This window comes from Hyposmocoma kahamanoa, unplaced genomic scaffold (genome assembly GCF_003589595.1).
Source record: "Hyposmocoma kahamanoa isolate Upper Pololo Valley unplaced genomic scaffold, ASM358959v1 100021, whole genome shotgun sequence".
Lineage (NCBI taxonomy): Eukaryota > Metazoa > Arthropoda > Insecta > Lepidoptera > Cosmopterigidae > Hyposmocoma > Hyposmocoma kahamanoa.
Genome location: NW_020653200.1, coordinates 11946336 through 11969482, shown reverse-complemented (window position 1 = coordinate 11969482; position 23147 = coordinate 11946336). Strand labels below are relative to the sequence as shown.

General features: G+C 36.0%; 1 protein-coding gene across 5 annotated transcripts in view; it reads right to left on the bottom strand.

Moving 5' to 3' along the window:
* Positions 1 to 23147, bottom strand: part of LOC113240428 (neuronal calcium sensor 2) — a 67064-nt gene that overhangs the window by 14877 nt on the left and 29040 nt on the right. Inside the window, exon 1 of one of the 5 annotated variants that reach the window (XM_026477731.1) lies at positions 13413 to 13797. The exons of 2 other annotated variants lie outside the window; for them this stretch is intronic. The gene's annotated coding sequence lies outside the window, so the exon portion shown is untranslated. Of the gene's footprint in view, positions 1 to 12737; positions 12778 to 13412; positions 13798 to 23147 lie in introns of those variants that run through there. 2 more of the 5 variants (XM_026477723.1, XM_026477738.1) reach the window with 2 other exon arrangements.

The window sequence follows — 23147 nt, the reverse complement described above, 5'->3', positions numbered from 1 at the left end:
TTAAATAAATTTGTTAAAAATTTAAAAAATAAACAATTTAGATTTTCGGTACAAATCGGCAATTTCATACTTTAACCCCTATTATTATACGGTTTAGTGTTCATTCAGTTAGAAAGCAATTTTTCCTGACAGGATTTATTGGGACAACTTGCTTCGTTGTTGTTCGTGTTGGAAATTGAAAAATTACAATTACACGAAGTAAAAGTTACATTGGAAATAAGTAAGCTCCTAAGCAGATTAGGTTATTTATAGACAGCCATAGAAAATAATAATACATTGTTCGATATACCTAAAAGGATTTTCAATAGGGACAAAGACATTTGTCTAGGTTGTTTATCTGGTTCATCTTTTAGAGCGAATTTTTGATACATTGTCAATAAATATTTACCATTTTTCAAGATAAATCGTTACACAGTGGAACAATGTTCTAAAAGGGTAAAAAACTTTATTGTAAAAACGGTGGTGTAATTCGTCAAACGTGTTGTGCGTCGTTTTTAGTAGATAACTTAAAGCCAGCTTAATTGACCTAAGACAATATTCGACGCAGTGAAAATCCTGTCGTCAAAAAGTGCCAAACGCATAAAAAATTGCATCGGTGGCGGAAAGTGTAAAACAACCCCGAACTTGTCAAATTCACGACGTTCTTAACAAGTAGGCTTTTTCAAACTTCAACTTAGTGAATTTTTACGAAAAGACTTTTGTGTACACATTACAAAACTCAAGCCTAAAAATTAAAGTTTAGTAACCATTTTCATCGTCGAAATGAAATGCCACTGACTGGGCTTTACTACAAGTTACAAGTTAAGGTGCTGGTGCAGTTACAGGTACATGAGACTTGTCAACTTCAGATTTTTGCGATTTAAACCTGATGCCACTCATCGGGCATACACGACTCGTTCGTCCCGTCACTTGATATTATATAAAAAAAAGTTATGTAATTTTTTTTAATTCCGCTACAAAACAAATTTCTTGCTCAACAACTTCGTAAACAAACAAATTTATAATAAATAATATAATATAATACTCGCGAGGATCACAAAAGGTCATTGCATTCTGAAAGAGTGACGTATGGTGCGCATTCTGTATGGAGGGCATAACTGCCGTCCGCTAACTAAAACGCGACTAAGTGACAAAATATTTTTTTTGAGACATCTTAAAAACCATAACCCAGTTTTAGAACATTAAATTTGTTTAATGATATTTCAGCTATGCATTGTTAGGGTAAGTTCCGATAAGCCGAACGCGTTGACTAATTTTAACTGTTTTTAAAAGAGAATTTTGTGCTCTATTTTTTGCTATTTAAGACAGATATTTGACCATTTGTCACTTAGCCGCGTTTTAGTTAGTGCACAGCAGATAAATGAGCAATTTTTTTAAAAAAAACAAGGTGCAAACTCATTATTTTTTCATCAATAACTAATTCTCAATTGCAAAACTAAGAATGGCGATCTTTACCGATGTAGGATACAGAATTTTTCCTGGTAACGGGACAGTGCTATATGCAAGAGAAACAGTCGATTTATTGAAAAACTTACTTACTTACTACTTAATTAACTTACTTAACTTTCTTCTGGTCTGGTTCTGTTTCTCAATATTCATGAACAAGAAATAGACTCCTAGATCATGAAATTTAACGCCGCTTGATTATTTATGGTGAGGTTGTGTGAAAGTAAATAGACATTTTGTTCACTTTATACAACACCTATTTTAAACATCATACATAGATACAAACTGAAAGAGCTAAACGAGTCACTGCTTGCTGATTTTCAACATCTAGTACACAGATACAGCTTTTTTTTTTAATAAAAATAAACTAGCTGTTGTTGACTGTCGTCTACATAAAGTCATAAATTTATTTAAGGGGCAATGTATACGCTTCTATTGTTCAGATTCTGATTGATATTCAAAATTTGCCATTTACGAGGTTTAAAACTGTAGTGAAACAAATACTTTATACAAGCTTATTATACAACTTCTGAGTAGTTGGATGACAAAAATCCGTGGTGACCCGTTTAGCTCTTTCAGGTATCCTCGATATAAGATGTTTAAATTAAATATTGCAATGATAAATGTATATTTACAACGAGCAACTCGTAGTTTCTTGCTCATTCTTCTCAGGGGAATCTGGTTTACAAATGAGCAGTAGAGTTTAATCAGTATGACGATTTCAAGTGTAATTTGCTTACCTATGAAATAAAGATTATTTTTTACTTTTATGTGTGCTGCGCCGCTAGTGTTAATTTCTTTAAACTTATCTCTCTCTGCGGCCCAGTTTCTAAATAGCCATAACAGCAATGTATCTTCGCAGTACAAAGACTTTCTTATTACACCAAAAAGCAAGCCGTATGCTGTACGTCATTAAACTGAAGTAGCTAAAGTAAACCAATGTAGCTTCTACGTGTCTGAAAGTTTTCGAATTTTTTGATCGCGTACACAGCGACTTGTTTATTTGGGGACCCCATTGCAATTTAGCATCTGGGCTTATAGCTGAATATGCAACTGTATCTACGTTTAGTAAAAAAAAAATCGACTGTATATATTTCTTTTGTATGTTACGCGATAACACGATTTATGTGGGGATGTAAGTGAGCAATCACCACCTAAGCTCCTAATGTCAACCTCACCTACACGTGGTGCATCCTGCAGTAACTAAAGGCTCTGGCGACCGGTCGATGGCGGTGTAGCCCTTCCCATAATGACACAGTAAAAGTTTACTGGCCACTGACGGACAGCAGCGTCGGGGTTGTAAAACACTGTGTCCTGCGATCTCCAACCCGTATGCCCAGCGTGAAGATTATGGGCATAAACTCCACAAATGAACAACACAACACAGGAAAGGCCCCTAGTTCCCGGCCGCCTCGCTATTATCCCCGGCCACGGTAGCGGCCATGGTAACGGCGGAGCAAGGAGTGCTAAGAATCACCAGGTTACCTCAGGCTACCTAAAACAACTGACCCTGGCATCGTTTAATGGACGAACTCTGAGGCTTGATGAGCACCTGGCGCACTTGGAAGTGGAGCTAGAGAATATAAGGTGGCATGTTCTAGGGTTATGCGAAGTCCGAAGAGAGAGAGAGAGAGGATACCATAACCCTGGACTCGGGCCATCTTCTGTATTTCCGCGAAGGTGATCGATCAACTATTCCAGGGTGCCGTAGGATTCCTCATCAACATTGCCCTCTCTAGGAACGTTGAGGAGATCTCTAGTGTATCGAGCAGGGTAGCGTACCTTATACTTCTGATCACCGACTCGTAAGATGCTCTCTGAATATCGATCTCAAACTGGAAAGACGGTGATTGATGATCCACGCTCAGGCCTAATCCCCTCCAGATCATGGCGGGCGCCGATAAGATTCAGAAACTTCTCGGGCAAAGATTCGTTGAATTGGAACCCACTGATGACGTCGACGAGGCCCTGCAAAAAGTGGTTGAAACGTTGACGACAGAGGGCAGCAATTGCAGCGTAGAGGTACGAAGTCCAAACTCTCGGATTAGACTCTTCGGCTAATGACTAAACAACGAGAAGACACTCGGGCCACTTCGTCAGACCTCAACAAAAGATTGCGAAGATGGTACGGCGCGACCTTCAGAGCTACAGTACACGCCTCATTGAGATGGCAATGGAACGAGGGCCCAAAGTGTTCACTCAGCAGCTTGGAAGAAGCCACTTGATGAAGCTTACAACACACGATGGTCGAACCATAACATCGAAGACGGAGATGCTCGCCGAGATAGAAAACTTCTATGGCCGATTATACGCTGCACATGTTCCTCGTACCCTACACGAGCCGCCCTGATGCGCCATAATACCGATGACCTACCAGATATCAGCCAAGACGAGACCGCATTGGTTCTAAAACAGCTGAAAAATGGAAAAGCCCCCGATGAAGACGGAGTTACTTCAGAACTTCTGAAATCCGGAGGAGTTCCAGCCATCAAGGAACTACAGAACCTGTTTAACTCCGTCATTCAATGTGGGAGAACTCCTAAAACGTGGAACGGGAGTACTTGGTACTTGGTGCAACGGGCTGGTATCCGCAACTCGACGACAAAGCGCCTATTTTGCGTGTGGTGGGTGCAGGGTCCTACTCGTGCCACCCAAGCTCCTCCAGGAATCTCAGCAGCCTCCTTGGTTTGCTGAAGACTTCGGGGAGCGACCTTGGCACTCCAAGGTATTTTGCCCTGTAGTTGGCCACGCCGGAGCACTGAAGTAGGATGTGCGCAGCCGTTTCCTCCCCCTCCATGCACGCTCTGCATAGAGGGCTGTCTGTGATACCTAAATTGAAAAGGTGTTTATTGTATGGACCATGACCCGTTAGGGCGGCAGTTAGAGTGCGAAGCTCTTGCCTTTTAAGTTTAATTAGTATTTGAGATAGACTGGCATTGAGCATTGGGAGTGCTTCCCTCGCCTGTCTACAAACCGTAAGGGTGGTCCATGTATTATTATGTGAAGATTTTGTACCTTTGTGTATAGTTGGAACGGGAGTATTGTAGTTCTCTTTTTCAAAAAAGGAAACAAATCTTTACTTATAAACTACAGACCCATCTCAATCCCGAGTCACGTATATAAGCTGTTTTCTAGAGTTATTACGAATCGTCTCGCGGGAAGACTCGACGAGTTTCAGCCGCCAGAGCAGGCCGGTTTTCGACGGGGATACAGCACCATAGACCACATACACACAGTGAGGCGGATTATACAGAAGTCAAAAGAGTAAACGGCCCCTGTGACTAACCTTTGTGGACTATGAGAAGGCTTTTGATTCCGTCGAAACCTGGGCTGTGTTGAAATTCTTGCAGCGATGCCAAGTGGACTATCGTTACATCGAAGCGCTGAGATGTTTGTATAACACCGTCAAGAGTGTCCAAGTACAAGACCAACAGTCTAAACCCATCCAATTACGCAGAGGCACTCCTCTCACTAGACAGGGAGATGTCATATCCCCGGAACCGTTCACAGCCGCATTGGAGGATATTTTTAAGACGCTGGACTGGAAAAGTATGGGCATTAACATAAACGGGGAGTATATCTCGCACTTACGATTTGCAGATGACATAGTCCTAACGGCGGAGTCGCTGGAGGAGCTACAACAAATGCTGGACGGCCGAGTGTCCGCTTCGCGACGTATTGGTCTCAACATGAACTTGAACAAGACCAAAGTCATGATCAATGGTCACAATGGTGGTTGATCCGAGACCCGTAGTCATAAAGGGCCACCTTCTTGAAGTTGTTTCCGAATACGCTTATTTCGGGCAGATTCTGCAGTTAGGTAGAAACAATTTTGAGAAGGAAGCCAGGAGGAAGATTCAGCTTGGATGGCCAGCGTTTGGGAAGCTACATCGAGTTCTCGTCACCTATACCACAAAATCTGAAAACAAAGGTTTTCAACCAGTGCGCCCTGCCTGTTATGATTTACGGAGCCGAGACGTGGACACTCACGATATGGCTAGTCCACCAATTTAAAGTCGCTCAACGAGCTATGAGACGGACTATGCTCGGAGTTTCTCTGAAGGATAAAATTCGTAATGAAATTATCCGACAGAGAATCAAGGTCACCGATATAGCTCGTGCAATAAGCAAGCTGGCATTGGGCTAGCCATATCTGTCGAAGAACCGATATACGATGGGGAAAACGAGTTCTAGAGTCGAGACCGCGACTCGCCAAACGTAGTGTAGGACGCCCTCCGGCCAGGTGGAATGACGACCTGCGAAAGGTTGCTGGCGGGAAATGGATGCGACAAGCTGAGGACAGCGAAATGGCACACATTGTGGGAGGCCTATAACTCGATCTGAGAACCGATTTTTATGATTTAACCGATTATATATTATTTTTTTGTTGGAACGAGGTTACCTCAGCAGTGGACAATTTGAAGAAAACATTCCAAACTAACTACGGAATGAATCCGGTTTCGCGCACTTTTCGGTAACCGGTTCCGCGCAATTTTCGGTAACCGGTTCCAATCGAACTTAGGAAGTATTAAGTCATTAATATAAACTAAAAATAAAATGGACCTAGAGTTGAACCTTGAGAGAAGACCATGCTAAGTCTAAATCCTAATGACCTCGTACCGTCGACATCGACCTTCTGGAGCACTGATAAGTTAATTTTCCAAGTTGCTTAAACCGGGTATCGAACACGGGACGTACTCATCCAGCACCCACAATGCAGTCGTTTGGCTCCGGAGTCGTCAATAGAGTGTGAACGAATAAAAAAAATATTATATGTACCTCAATTAGACGTCATAAATAATAATTAAGTAAATCTTCCTTCTTCCGCAAAAAGCGTAATAAGCTTTTGGTACTGCTCGATTTAAGTAAACAACGTTCGAAAACAAAGGAAAACAACCCAGCGAAACCTCGATGTGATTGAAAATTTTAACGTTAACATAAAATATTTGCTAACATAGTTTCGATGTACAAACCAATTAAATTTATGATACGTGTATTTACCGAAACAATATCCGTACACTGAAAATATTTTATACATTATTATTTATTTATTATATTTATTATACAAAAAGCGTGGCTTAAAAAAAAGAACACGACAAAGATCTTTTGCAATGACGCAACTTTTTGCATATGCTCTCACAGCGAGATGAAAATTTCATTAGCGAACAGAAAGGATGGATCAGCTTATGGCGGTTCGTTCAGATTTTTCAAATATTTACAGCTTCTGAGTACTTGGTGAAAAATTCCGGGGTAGTGACCCGTACAGCACCCGCAAGTTGTCTCGATCTATATTTGAAATAAATATAGAAACTACAGTATATTTATCATAGTTTAGTTTGTATATTTAATACGTTCGTTGTATTGTGGTGAGAAAATAAAAAAATATTATTATTATTGCTTATTACAAAGAGCAAGCCCTAGAGTTTCTTGCTTATTCTTCTCAGGGGAATCTGCCTTACGAATAAGAAGTAGTTTTTAATCAACTTGACGATTTCAAGTCTAATTTGCTTACCTATGAAATAAAGATTATTTGACTTAGACTTTGACCTTGACTTGAATCTCTTTTACTATGCTCGCATTACATTGTGATAATCAATTATTTTAGCTCTACTGACCCAAGGAATATAATTACCCCATGTAAACTATAATACAAAAAATATTAAAAAGACGTTTCATTACCAGCTTCGAAAAATAGTACACTAAATTCAAGGTTAACACCCAGAAAATACAATATTTTTATGTAAATTTATCATTCTTTTCCACTGTCACCGACCCCAAATTTGAGCAAGATCATGCTTAGTAATTTTCTTTACAGACAACGTTTCCACACACCAAGATACAAGATATTATATAATAATTATTTAGGGAATATGAGTTTCTCAAATAACATCGTGTTTCAACGTCTCTTAGTTTTCTAACACCCAGGTTCACTTCTGTGATTTTCCTATACAAAATCATCTCTTAAATATTTTTATCCTTGCTTCGAAAGTATTTATATCAAGTTTCATGTTAAGCGCCTGAAAGAATACAATTTTCAAAAACAGAAAAAGCCTGTTTACTTTAAAAAATAGTCACTCCAAGTTTTAAGTCAAAAGATCCAAGAAACAATTTTATACGAAGTTTCATCCTGTTTTATGGCATAGCTTTGTAAAACCGAACGAATACCTATTTTATTATTTATTTGCTTTGAAGAATATTCATACCAAGATTAACAGGTTCATGCCTTACGATTTTGCACTCAGAGGTTTAACTCCCTTTAGAGATAGTTTTAGTATATTGCAATTTACCTCGTAAAGTATTCATTCAAAGACAACTGTTAATAAACCGTTGGAATGGGATTTGCCAATATAAAATTTAAAATCAGTAGATATAGAACTAAAAAATACAATGAAATATAGAAATAAAATTCCAAAGTACTATAATATTTTTACTAAGTCTCAGATTATAATTTTGAAAAACATAAAGTGTTTCATTTATTGGTTAAAAAGATAATACAAGCCACGTATTAGATTATTAGACTATATAAATCCAGTTTTAATGGAAAATCGTAATGCTGCATTTTCCTTCAAGAGCTGTTTTTCAAAAAAAATCATTTGGATCACAATAGGAACTTACCGCTAAATTATATTCTAGCTTTAGCAGTTTCGGCTATGCGTTGATATGTCGTTCAGGAGTTGTATTTTAAACACACAGACAATATGCGGAACGGTTGTTAAATAAGTTCATAAAAAAAGTTAACTCAATTTACTTGGAAGAAAAGGTTTTTTTAGACATAAAGCCTAACTAACGCTAATACCACGAAAACTCTAACTGTATATCGTACACAATACACAGCACACCGAACAATAATTGGAAACACGTCAAACTATTTTCCGAAAATACTAAAGTGAGACGAACATTGAATGTAAGCAGTCGTTTAGGTTCAAGCGTAAAAGCTCCATTTCTAATTCCGTCATGTATAGAAAAAGATTTGGAACATAATCTAATGTATGTACTGTCATTTTTGTCTAGTTTTTCAGGGAGGTAATCTTAATTTGCAATATTAGTCAAATAAGCTACTTAACTATATGATCAAACAAATTCCTTTCAAAACACAAAGGATGAGAAACAAAGGAAAGGAAAGGAATCATGGAATCCAGTATAGATATTGGAAAAAAAAGCCAGCAAATAAACATATAACGGTTAATACCAAGAAAGGGCAAACAAAAACTAATCTGTACTTAGCAACGTATAAACATATGATACAAATGTCCAATTTAATCATATTATTTTATAATTTTTCCAGCTTTTCATCGGTTTGCACCATTGTGTTACAAATGGACAAGGCAGGTATATGCTTTCAGGTAAGGACAACGCTCTGACCTTACGGCCATTTAAAGAAGGTTAGAGTGTGCATTATGAATAAAGAATCAGAAAAGGTAAATGAACAGATTTTGCATTGATATTGACAGAAACAGACGAGTAATCACAGGACTGTGCGGGACAGGATGTCACCTTGAGAAAACCTATGCCTCAAAACAATTTGACAAGGTAACATAAAACGATACAGGAGGGATAAAGGGAAACTATTTAGTTGTAGAACGTCAGGCATGTTTCTTTGCAGAACAAAATTGCAATCTAAACTATAATATTAAATTATCGTGTAGCGGTTTTTATTTCACATACGCTTCATACGACTTTAATCATTTCTTACATGATTAACAGCTAGAAACGAATATTCCTAAAAATGTCGCTATGACAATTTCGAGAGTCGTGCCATTTAATTGGACAAATTTAGAATATTTTATGGAAAAATTCGCAAAAATGTTGAAATTCAATCAGCCATAGCAAGCACATAAAATATTTTCAAATTGTATAGTTTCACAACTGCATAACACTTTGCGCGATTGTTAATAAGTTTACACAATGACGATACAACACGTGGAAAGCTTCGAAAAAAAATTAAATATCCATACTAAATTCTGCCGTCCTTATCAAAAACAACGTAAACGATATTTTTAACGAAATTGAGTTATTAACGTATCTGGAATCAACGAAACCCGATTTACAACCCTCTATAAGAGGTTTTTTAATACCTTAATTACTTTCAGTTTAATCGTTAAGTTAACGTTTTTCAAAGTAAAAATAACTATTATAAAAAATATAAATTAAGTACCGCACGTAACAAAAACGTTCCATGTCACAGATAAACAATTTAATTTTCGGACAATTTGTATTAATACGCCTTCATGATTTATAAACACAAACCTTCATTGCTTACTCCTTTTATGTAAACAAAGCACACCGAACATTCACCCAATAGTAAGAAGTATAACAATAAGTAGCACCAAAAGTCAAACAAATTCTTTTGAAGGCAGAAAATGACAATTGACAGCCGAAAATACAGGAAATAATAATAATAATATTTTTAATTTCAGGAATGTAGTCCCATATTTACACAATAAAACACAATAAACACAATGGTAATAAAGATGACTTGAACAAATCTAAGTTGTTCCGTTGGACAATTTTTCAATAGTACTAGCAGTAATTATTTTTTCATAATCAGTTCCATAGGTGATTTTCTTTTCGTCTTATATTTAATAATGTCTGCGAGATGCAGGAAAACGAAAGTTAAATATTACAATAACATAATATTACTACAATATTTTAAAAATTTGTATGTTATAAAAATATTTAACCAAATTTATGAATAATTTTTGAGAAATTATCAGGGATACGCGAAATTCTACATATACATACATATTATATAGTATTGCTACGACAGGCACCTGATTTTTATTTTTTACATATATTTTACAACCTTATTATCAATACAACAATATAAATACAATACCTTAAATGCTGATTTTGACAGCTAATTTTACTAAAAAATAACATTCTTTTTCTTTCTTAGTGTGAATAACTGCATTCACAGAATATTTTTAAATATTACATGAACCGGGAATCGAACAAACTAAAAATGCAAAAAATAAACACTCACAATTTTACTCAACTAATTATAAAATAAAAAAAAATAAAAATAATAAATTTGGAGAAAGCTACACGAAGTGAATTTAAAGAAATACTAAATTTGTGTATCCAAAGAAATGGGGCCCCTACTTCGAGTGACCTATCAGATACTTTTTAATAAGAAAAATACAATTTATAAATGTGATTTGCCTACTAGTGGTTTATAACCACGTGACCTTCGAGTTACAGTCGATAGTGATTTTCGATTTCATGGACGTCTTTATTGGTAAGACACTATGTTTATTGGAAAGAGTTTATCTTTATCGGTGATCCTATCGATTATAACAATAAACTTATGATGAAATTAAATAATAAACACATCAAACGTGACTATGGGACCTGTAAAGGGCCCGAAACGTCGGTTTGTTTGAAAAAACAAATATACGCGATTTAAATCCGGAAAAATAGTTTCATTTCCTATGTGTAACAATCGCGAAAACCTAAGAACTCGATATCCGTGAGTGCAGTTAATCATATTAAGAAACATAAAATAATGTTTCCTTTGAGTATAATTAGTTATCTTAAGCATTTCAGGTAGTGTGCTTCGTGTCCCATTATTTTTTACCACCCTTTATATTGTGCCTGCTGCCACAAAGACCCAATAGGCATTTTTGGAGTGATATGGCTGTGACATACAAAAGACAAAACTTATAAGTATTAGAAACGTGTTACATAATTCAATCCCATGCTCTTACCATTATTTCAATTAATTTGAATGTAACACTAAAATTACCCTAATAACTTCCTTTGTGATTGTCACTTATTTGTCAAAAGGATTTTTAAAACTCGTAGTACAATAGCAATTTCTATCAGGATATAAACAAGCGCTTTGTTTTGTACATTTTATACTGTACCTATACTAACAGTGTCCTTTAATCCCAACATAAAGGCGTATCTGATATTTTGATTAAAAGAAAATAAATATATTTTGTTACAAGAATTGGTTTCGTCCAAACTTAGTGAAGTCACCAAAATATCGTCTAATAGTCTTTATACCATTTTGTTCATAAAATACATACAAAATTATTAGTGATTTCATTCATTAAAGGTCATTCCTGCGATATAGTACACAGAATTTGATGTTATAATTAGCTGTCAGTGCAGTAAAACCTCTCGGAAGCTTGTCAATTGACGTGTAACTGTTAACAATATATTTATCCTTTGTTCTGATACCAAAATTACTCAAGGCAGAAAATATAAGGATTTTATTTACATAAATTCACATTATTCTATGCATATTAATTGAAAAATATTACATATTCGATATTTGTTTATTATCATATTTTAAAACAGTATTTATTTGTATTGAATTTAATGCAGTACTTCTAGTTTCTTTTACTTTAAAATTTAATTTAAGATATTATTTAGAAGGAATTGATTATTAATGAGCCTTTGAATCGATATCATAAAAATACATACTGTTTTTTTCTCAATTCGCCGGTTCGGGACCCGGTTCAGACAAGCGAGATATTAAAAGTCTTTGAATGCAGTATTCCTGACCTTAAAATTACACTTGTCTCCATTATGGAAAATAGAACCCGAGAGGTACCTACTTCTACCAGAAGTCTTACATGTGATATTATTAATTTAATATTATGGTACGTCGGCGGATATCCCATCTAACTTAGAAGATGACATAAAACCATTTAAAATGGTACATACAACCGCATTAGAAAATAATAGACTCTCCACAACTAACGGTTACTTATTGCTTAGAAGTCAATTTCAACAATAGATTACTCAAGAGTCGATTATCAAGGCATACTTATTGTGAAAATTAAGATATGAAAGCTATGTAAGTCCGTAAAGTCTTTTTGTAATTATTTTAGTCATTGATTAAGGGACATGAGAATACGTCTTATTTATGCATTAAGGAATTCTTCCGCTTGAAAATATAAACCTTGGACGAGAAAATGTAATTAAAATCACTCTTCCGGGTAGTAAACATAGCAGATTTGGGTTAACCAGTGTAAGTACATCTCATCTACACGTAGGTGTTTATTGAGATGTCACGAAGGAATCTCCTGACTGTACATATCTGTGTTTGCAGAATCATTGTGATATCCTCACATGACTTGATTCTCAATTAGTTAACAGAAATGTTGCGCGACTCTAGTATCAAATTCTTAAGACTTTTTCAACTAGGTACTTTGACTGTTTAATTCGGTTACCTTATTAGGATTGTAATTGTGTAAACGAAACTTCAATTTGACTTATGACTGCGTATTAGATTTCAAACAATGTTGTTGTAATGGGTACGTCGCAAATAAACAACTAACTAAAGAAAACACGATAAGTGAGATAAGACACGTCGAGTACTCGGCATGCAGAAAAAAGTGTTAATGGTGCGGATAGAAGCATTTCCTGTATAAATGTCGAAGGGAATCAACAGTTACAAGTTTCACAGGAACGATACGGGGCTGGCTGTACGACAAAAAAAAATCAGAATTTAAGACATGCGCACTGACTCCAAGAAACACGGCACGTGCCTCAATATTTTCTAGATATTACCCAAAAATGTAGATATAATGACAACATTTGATTTTATTTTCACATAAAGAACATGGTCCAATCCTACATATAATTTGACATAATAATCAGATAAATGTATTTGTATTGTACTTGTCCCAAAATTATTGGAAAAAAATTAATCCTCTGAACAAAGATCCATAGGACCGATGATTCCGTGTTTTACGATTTTACAAGCTAAGTTTAGAAATATATAAACCAGATGGCTAGCTCGCACTCAATAGAAATATTTGAATATACTTAACCCCATTAGATCATACCAAAAAAAATAGTAGCAACCAGGTAAAATAAGAAGGACGCTCTGAAAAATTTCGTCCGAATAAATCAGCCGACAACCGCATTTTATAAGTAAAACATAAACATACGAAATAAAAATGTGACAAATATAGCGACAGGTGTAATTTATTTTTAAATTTAAAACTTACCTTTGCTTTTCGCTGTTCAAAATCGATCAAATAAGTGTGTAATGAGCCTCGAGTGGCTCACTGGTGCTTTTAGAAGTGCGTGTACCGCGTTATCAATTAGCTTTAGCGAACATGATCGCGCGGATAAAATGAGTATACACAGTTCGTAAACAGTGCAGCAAGGCCGGCGCCGACGGCGACCGCTAGGCGAATATCCCGAGAGAACGTCGTGCACGAGCGGCCAAACGAAACGCTCAGATCGATACCGCCGCTAGAGAGAGCTCCCTTTCAAGTGCTTGCCAAAGTAGGGCTGCATGGACGACCAGCTATTTCGCAAATCGCAAGGGCGCGCTATAATGCAATATGCAGTCTAGTAATTCTCCGGTAAAGGCAAATAAATCTAATAAATGTTGCTTAACGCGGTATATCCTATAAAAAGAGAAGGGGACGCATGAACTGTGGGGAGCATGCGCGCGAAGAGGTAGGCGCGGCGGCGCGATGTAGTCGGAGGCGGAGGTAGCGATGGCGTCGGGCGGCGCACGAGGGACAAAGCGAATCCACGTCACACCGCCGCCCTGCCGCCGTCGCTGGCCGAGAGCCACAACGAAGCCGCCGCGGACCGGCTCCCGAGCGCACGACCTTACCAGGCGTTTAACACTAAAGAGCACGCAATAACATCGATCATCGACATGAAAGACACAAAAACTATACCAACTATTCAAATACAATAAATTTGACATTATTCAAAATAAAAACATACGCCAAATCGCTGAATGTTTACTTTAACATAAATAGGTCACAAGAACTATTAACTCGTCGTCACGTAAAATAATTGTACTAATTCTCGTCAGTGAAGTCAACGATTGTCGTGGGCCATTTATCAATGTTGTCCTAGTCTGTCCTATTCTATCACAACTCAATTTCACAAAAGGCCTAATGAATACACAGGCTTATGTTGTCCTCGTTGTCTTTATAGGAAGTAAAATTTTTACAATTATAAATTATAAATAATTATAAATACGATTTATGTTGTCGTAATAAAATATAAAACCAAAAAAAAAATATTTTAAACAGAGAACTAAGCACAGTAAACGCTGATAAATTCTGAGTTATTAAATTATACTGAACCTGTTAAAAAAAATCAAGTTTTTATTTCAAAACCAGATATTTTCATGTTCATCAGCAATTCAATAATTAAATTCCGTAATAACGTTGGGCACAATAAATAATATTACTTTCACAGGTGTACCTATTGTGCCTCTCTTACATTCCAGTAAACAATAATTTTGATAAATTTCAATTACTGTAGATATTAATTATACTTCATAAGGCGTGATAAATGTTTTCATAGGTTCTATAAGCTGTATTCTGGAAAACCACGAAGAAGTAGTAGATATTTTGAATAATTAATTTTATACAGGAAACTGTTCCAATTCTACATTACGTCAAGTTCAAATATTTACGAATCAAACTCCCATCTCAATATAAAGAAAGAGACCTATTCACGTCAAATACTGAAATAGTAAATTTGATCTAGCCAAATCGACACAAAACAGTAGTGCCATTAAACAAGTTTTTAATTGCGATTTAGTTGACATCGCACAAATATCAAATTTTCAAATCACATTAAATTAGGCCTTTGTTAAACAAACAACCGAGCTTCTACTAGCAAATAATTGGCTTGGCAACAAGGTACAAAATGGCTGCTATTGCTTTATTATTAAACAATCAATTGCCATGTGGTACTACAACAAACGAAACCAAATACTATCAGTTACAAGCAGACAGGTAACCGATTATATATTTACTGCAATTGCTAATCGGCCTGTTGCACGTAGGTATGTATAGCCTGTAAGTTCAGATGGACGCACACGTGTCGCGCATCGACATGCGTTGTCGCGCGTTGTAAAGTTCAGATGACTAGGGTACCTGCAGTGAACGATAACACGCGGACATCTACACAGGCACAGTATCAGTGCCTATAATTCAAGAACATGTACACTCAGTGCCTATAATCACCGCTGCAGATCTGCAGTCACGAGCGTTTTGAAGTATTTCAACATATGAACGCACGGTACCGTGCGCACATATGAACAAATGCTTATGGAAATACATATAGATACGCGATTTGAAAACGAGTGTTAACTTTTGCCATCTGAACTTTAACTAAAACTGTAATAAACTCTTCATTTTTTTGGAGAGCCTTATACTTACAGATATTATAGACTGATATTGATGACCAAAGTATTTTCATCTCCGTGACATAATATGGACTCCGGTAGACCCTAGCGAGTTCGTTTTGCACGGTGTTGCATGCTGTAGACTTCTGTTTAGTCTACAATCTATTTATGATCAGACCATCAGCTAAATTCTAGGTAAATTTAATGTTACGTGATTAAAATCTATTAATACGCAATAGCAAATGCGCATTACTAAACTTAAGGATAGTAAAAATCAGGCAAGTTAAAAAATGTGAACACTAGTAAGTGTTTTAAACTTATTATTGCAAATTTATTTCGATTTTGCCTAAAATTTATGTTTATTGGCACTAATAAATGAAAACCTCGCCAAAATAGAATAAGCACCACCCAGTTTTCTTTTCACTAAAGTTAAATTTACAAATTATTTGTTATTTATTTTCAACATCCTGAATATTGGTACTGTAAACTATTTTATTTGTTTATTACCCACAAATCTTCGGTCTTACAAGTTCTGGTATTTTTAGTATCTCGTAATCTGTAAAAGCCTTTTTATCGCCCATAATTGTGAAGACATACATACAGAAAATAATCCCTATTGAATATTGTAAAAATACAATAGACATTTTGAGACATACACAAAGGTATAACATTGAAACGCTTTATGATACAGTAAATGTATAAACTACTCCAAAATCTACTTCGGGAACGAATAGATTGAATGTATACCGAACTTCATTAATTTCCGGACGTATTTCAATGCAGACCCTGGATACTCGTGTTACATAGGTTCACTAGTTAAGAGTATTGCATCATGAGATACATTATACAGAATTCAAAGCGGTATCACCTACCTAACAGTAGTACAGTGCTAGTTTATTGTTTACCAAAGTACAATTTAGTCTCACCAAACAAAGTACAGCGTAGTCTCCGAGATTTGTATATTGTAGTCTCAATTTTCAACGAAGACATACATACATGCGAAATCACCAAAACCTTATAGTACTTAATATTCACTGACGTCGAGTGCCTATCGTTTTAATGTCGTATTCAATTTGTAACCTTGAAGCATCTTAAAATAGATCACGGGGTCATCTACAATATCGTATTAACCACTTATTACTCCTCTTAAAGAGAGGTAGAAAGCACTCACTACTCACAATATAATTGCGACGTTTACTACGTACGTACACTGAAATAGCAAGTTGCGTTACTTACGTTTTACTACCGACCTGGAAGGAACAAGTTTTAAGTAGAACTACGAAAATCGGACAATATTTTTGACGTCAATGCCATATAATATTTTTTTAAGTATTTTGAAACAAAATATAATGGCGCATATTAACACTATATTTGTACATAATTGTATAAGCATACATGTTACTAACAATTTGTGTCGTCTCACTTGTGCTGTCTCTTTTGTTCTAGGAATCAATTAGTGAATAAATTTTCTGTATACACTCCCTCCATGGTGTTTATAAAACTAGCATGAAACGGACACTGGCAGAATTGGGACAACTAGTCTCACAAGCCATTCATTAGGAAAAAATATATAATGGCGCCAGTTAATGCGAAATGCTCTACGAGATTCCTTTAATCATTATAATGAAACCGCTTCGTAGTCAAAAGTTTACTTGGATATCCACGTTCAGCTAACACATTCTAGATAATCATAGAAAAATAGGTCATCTTATTGTTGTTGCATACTAGACACAAGTAGCACAGTCTATAACGGTTTACTTCTCTCAACTTTTGTATCGATTAAGTTCACAATGCACCCTTTAATGTTATGACCAAAGCGCCACAACAGTTAAAAAATGGTGTATCCTTATACCTTGTGCTACCATTATGAAAAAATTATACAAATTAGAAAATCAGTTCAGTCAGTCACTTTGATGTAGGTGTACTGTATACAGCTTATAATCTTATCGATTGAATCGGTACAGCGATAAAGTTAATCATGCGATATGTGAGTCCTACAACAATGCTAACGTCACAAATTCAACCTAATGTTTATATTAGGTTCAAAAAAAACAATAAAAGCTAAAATAGCGTTGTGTGCTCTATCATGTAGACGGATACACTTGATGTAACTTACTAAGTTCTTAGTGTGACTCCGGAATCTCAAGCACTATAAAAATATACCTGGTCTCAGCCCAAAATAAATGATTTGAATTAGATAATTTGGAAAATGCCAGATAATAGTGAAGAGACGGCGAAAAAAACAGTCCTATCTACAAGAGAAATAGACATGCTATATATTTTCAAAATATTGCATTAGTTTGGTGGGCATTCTGCGCTGAGATTTTGCCAGAACTCACCTCTCATTCAGGTAAAAAAGTAAAGCTAAAGCATGGTTTATATTGTAAATAATAATGATTGGAATAGTGACAATAACGTACCAAGTCGTAAGAATGATAGTTAACAAAAACAGAAGTTATTATGGTTGTTTGAAGAGTATTCAAGAATGAGGTGTTATGTTGTAAGAAATACAGTAGTAGAGCAATGAGTGCGAGTAAGAAGTCCGGGAGTAACTTAACCTTAATATCTCGGAAACTAAGAATTTTTATTTTTTATTTTATTAATACTTATTCAAATAAAAAGTGTTTTACGGAGCAATTATTAGTACAGAAATAAAATTTATAAAACTTCTCGGTTGCTGTAAAAAAATAATGCCATCAAAAAGACTAAGCACAAAATAAATGCTTTTTTTTAATCGGACTATGAATTCACTGCATCTGTTTTTGCTTCTGTTTCTGTTCAATCACAAAAAATGTTTATAAAAAGCGTTCCTGACACTTTATTTTCATTATTTAAATGCTAATTATGGCACACCCCCTAAAAATGTACTAAATTCCTAACAAAGCTAGAAGACGGCTGAGCCAGCGTAATACAACACTACAGCGGGTTCTTTAACGATACCAGGAGGCCGGCTCTTACCTATACATGTCAGGGGCCCTACACTCGAAGCACGAAATCCGTATTTACAACCGTTTTCCCACTATGGATGACCTACAGACCTGACATTTCAAACGGGGCGGTCTTTTCGTTGATGAACTTCAAGAATAGACCCTTAGTGGGGAAACAGCCATAACTACGGATTTCGTGCTTATAGTTTTCATGAGTAGGGCCTCAGGAACAGGCAGGTACCTACGACCGACAACACGGAAAGATACCTATATGATGAACATAATACTCCGAAATCGATTTTTTACGGGAATTGCACTGAAATATCAATTTCTACGCCTTGGATGGACCACCCCAAGGTGGAGTGTTAGTTCACGGCTTGTAATGGCTGATTCGATACCATTTAGATACATTAATGGTCCTAAACTGGAGTGGGAACCGTATTGCAAGGCAGAGACATAAATGCGAATTGTACTGTCGAGAATTGTATAGGGTCATGTTTTCAGACGAATATAAATTCATGCTGTGTCAAACACGACTGAAGGCTAACAGTGAACAGACCACTAGGAGAATGATTTAAGCAAAACTATATTGAAGCAAAAGTTTCATACGGCGGCGGCTTGGTACTCTGTAGGCTGGAATTTTTACAGAGAGTAGTACGGTACTTAGAATGAAAATCAAGAAATTCTAAATAAGTATGTCGGTCTATTTATGGAAAGCATGGTTGAGAATGCTATTTTTATGCACGACCATGCACTCTCCTATGCTGAGTTGGTGAATAACGAAGGGGAGCAAGGAGTAAGTAGCACGCAACCCCGACCTTATTACAACCCTAACAAGCATGCTTGATCGACCTCAGACGATGTGTGAGGCGACGAAACCCCACTACAATTACGCTTCATGACCTGATAATTGCAAGATAGAGGAATGCGAGAATATTCCCCTTCATCGCGCCAGAAACCGGATGTACACCATGCCTAATCGCATATTTGTATTAAGCAGCACATAGAGGTATTACAAAATAGTAAAATGTGACAAAATTATATTACATATTATTATGTAACAAAAGATAGTTGTGTACAATTTTTGTTTTGCGATAGGATATACGCATTTTACTTTAAGGAAAAGAAATCGTAACCAATAACTTTTATATTTTTATTATATAAAAATTATACACATAAAAAGTAATAGAGTTATAGTATTAAATGGTCCATAAAACACTTTTTGTTTGAGTAGGTACACTAGTATTCGTAGTTTCCGAGAAATTAAGGTTTAAGTTAGTGGCCAGGTTTCATAGTATGTATTCATTGAAATTGTACGTCTTTAATAATAATAATAATAATAATAATAATAATAACGCACACACTCAACATACAGCACTAGGTAAACCCTGTGTCGCGGGTGCCATGGACACACACATACACAACCACAAATTACACTCAAACTCACGACAGAAATAAATGTAGGCCATACAAATATTTCTCCCGGTCCGGGAATCGAACCTGGGACCTCTGCGTGGTGGTCCGGCATGGTAACCGTTCGGCCACAGAGGCAGTTAAAAAAAAGCAGTTAAAGTTTTTTGATATGTATTGAAGGAGATGGAGATGTTCACTTGACGTCTAAGATGTAAATGTAGACTTACTCATCGTTTCAATCGTACACGTGAATTACACCTAATAATATTGACCTTTTTTTTGGTAGGTCCATGGCTAACAAAGTAAAATATAATAATTTTAATAGAATAATTTATAACAGTGATGGCCAAGGGCACCTGATTTGGTCTTCCCGTTAAAAACGAAATGTGAAATGAAAATGAAAATGGAAAATGAAAAACATGACTGAATCGTACAAAATTTATGTTAGACTTTCAATGTGTTTTTCTGTGCATTTTAGGTTATAAAGCAGGCCAACATATTTTCGTATCCTGATGGTTGAATATAAATACGAAATATAGTTTTAGACGTTTACTGCAACGGTAAGTTAAAATAAACAATACTGTGGCACACAATAGTCGACGAATAAACATTGTCCATATTTGATATGGTTTGGGCACTGAACAATGGCTACCGGTGTGAGGCAGTTTCACTCGGCACCCTGCTTTATTAAGTCATTTTTAAAATGCACTGATGCATCTTTGTTGTTACATTAACAGGTTAAAAGAAAACTCTGAACTGCTAAACTGTTATTTTTGACTTCAGATACACGGCGGCGCCAATCGCTCAAGTTTTATATATTTTGAGGAAACCACACATTACAAATTATTGAGAAATGTTGTGAAATGAGAAAATGTTCAAACAGCAAGAAAAAATAAGGAATTGTTTTTTGTTTTATTTATACAACGTACATAGTACATACATGTGTATCATGCATAATTCGTAGATATCATTCAATAATTCAACTAATACTATTCCGCATACATATCTTCCATAAGACGCTACGCCTATGAATCGCATTCATACATGGGGCGCACTATAAGTTTCCGAAATGAATAAGAAAAAAATACTATAAATGGTCAGAAATTATTTATTGTTTCTTAAAATATTCTCCGTTAGCGTTAATGCACTTTTTCATACGAATAAACCAATTTTGAAAACATTTATGGGTCTCCTCCGTGACAATCTCTGAAACATATTTTTCATTCTCTACGACAGTCTCTTCAGGTGATGAAAATCGTTGACTAACGTACGCGTAACTGGTTCGTAATTTTTGGAAATAAATAAAAGTCACAAGGTGCCAGGTCGGGACTGAACGCGGGATAACTCATAAGGTCGACGTTGTTCTCCTTCAAAAATTTATTTGACTGTCTGGGCGTGTGAGAACTGGCGGTGGTGCAAGATGATACGGCGTTTACGGTTATTTTTACGGAGTTTGTCAATAACCTCCGGCAAACAAATGGTCATGTACCAATCACTACTCACGGTACAACGATTCTACAAAGCAACAGTAACCACGTGTCCAGTTTTATAAGAGGCACTTTGCACGCGCGGTACTTTGTAGCGCGCCACTTTGGTTGGTTTCGGCTCAGCTTGAAAGACCATTACGCTCGATTTCTGCTTTGTTTTGGGATCATAGCTATAAATCCATGTTTCGTCACATGTTACTATGTCCCACACCGAATTTGACGCCCCTTCGTTGAATCTAGTAAGCATGGCATTGCACCAAGTGACACGATATGTTTATTGAGCCTCAGTCAAATTGTGTAGGATCCATCGAGAGCACAGCTTTTTCACACCCAAATGTTTGTGTAGTATTGATTATATTTAAATTAAACCTATACCTAAAGATGCCCGAATCGCATGGTATGTTATGTTTTATATTATGTGTTATGTTAATACGTCGCACAGCATCGATGTTTTTGTAGTTCACAGCAGTGGACGGGCGACCATCACGAAATTCGTCACTCAGATTCACACGCCCGCGTTTGAATACTGCAAACCAGCTATAAATAGTCGTCTTGCATGGTTCTTCATCGCCAAAAGCAGTTTGAAGCCGAGCGAAGCTCAGCTGAGCTGTTAAATTACACTTAAAGTCGTAGAAAATCATATTGCGAAAATTATCACGAGTTAAATCCATGGTGATGTAGACAACCAATTTCTAAAATGACGCCACAATGTAAAAACAAGTGACAGTCAGATGAAATAAACTGTATTCTGCAGCTAAAGAGTTCCATTTTCAAATGTTGTAATTACTTTTTAAATATTGTTTATGTAAGTGGCCAGTTCCGGAAACTTATAGTGCGCCCTATGTATTCGACACAACACTGCTTTGTGTTGATGCAAACGCCTATATTTCACAAACGCGTTTTCTATCGCTGCTAAAAGTCGTCGTGTGTAACCACTCTAACTAGTTCTTGTTTAGATTTGTTGAAATCGCCTATCGTGAAACAATCCTAAAGGGTTCCCGCGCAGTGTGCACACCCTAAGTAGGAATCTGTATCGGCACAAGTTTGATAGGAACTGCCTGACGCTCTCGTTATGACAATTCATAAATTTGGGATCAAGGGTGTCAAAACTGACATTTCTAAGATTTTGAGATTTTGTATCATATCTTAAAATAAGACGGCTTTTTAGAGACACATTACAATCATATAGTACCAGCTATTATACGAGTATATTATAGCTATACACCTAATTAAAAAGTTATAATCGTTTGGTATACGACTGTCAGTTTAGTTTTAGTAGACTATTCATTGCTCAGTCAATCATAACGACCATTTCGATGGTGTAGAGCTTTGGCATTGAGTCTACGTTTATGTTTGAAAATTTTATTCATTTTGCAGATCCGCATTCACCCTCCGGGTATACGGCACATCTGCTTCTTATATATTAATTAAAATTAAGGTAATTATTGAATAAAAAAAATATTAATAAGAATAATAATAAAACAAACAATGTGCTATTAGAGTAAGTAAGTATAAAGTAAGCTTTGAAGTACACCCACTTCGTCTTAACAATATTGGCAACAGATTAAACAATCTGGAGCAAAATTTGTAGAGTGCTAAAGTCGCACTTCAGCAAAAAGATCATTACATGTTTTTAGTGCACTGTGTACTACTAGTAGAAAAATCAATAAATTAACTAGACTTTTATATATATGTGGCGATATATAATAAATCTAACGTAAATCAAACAGATGAGAATGAAAGATACAT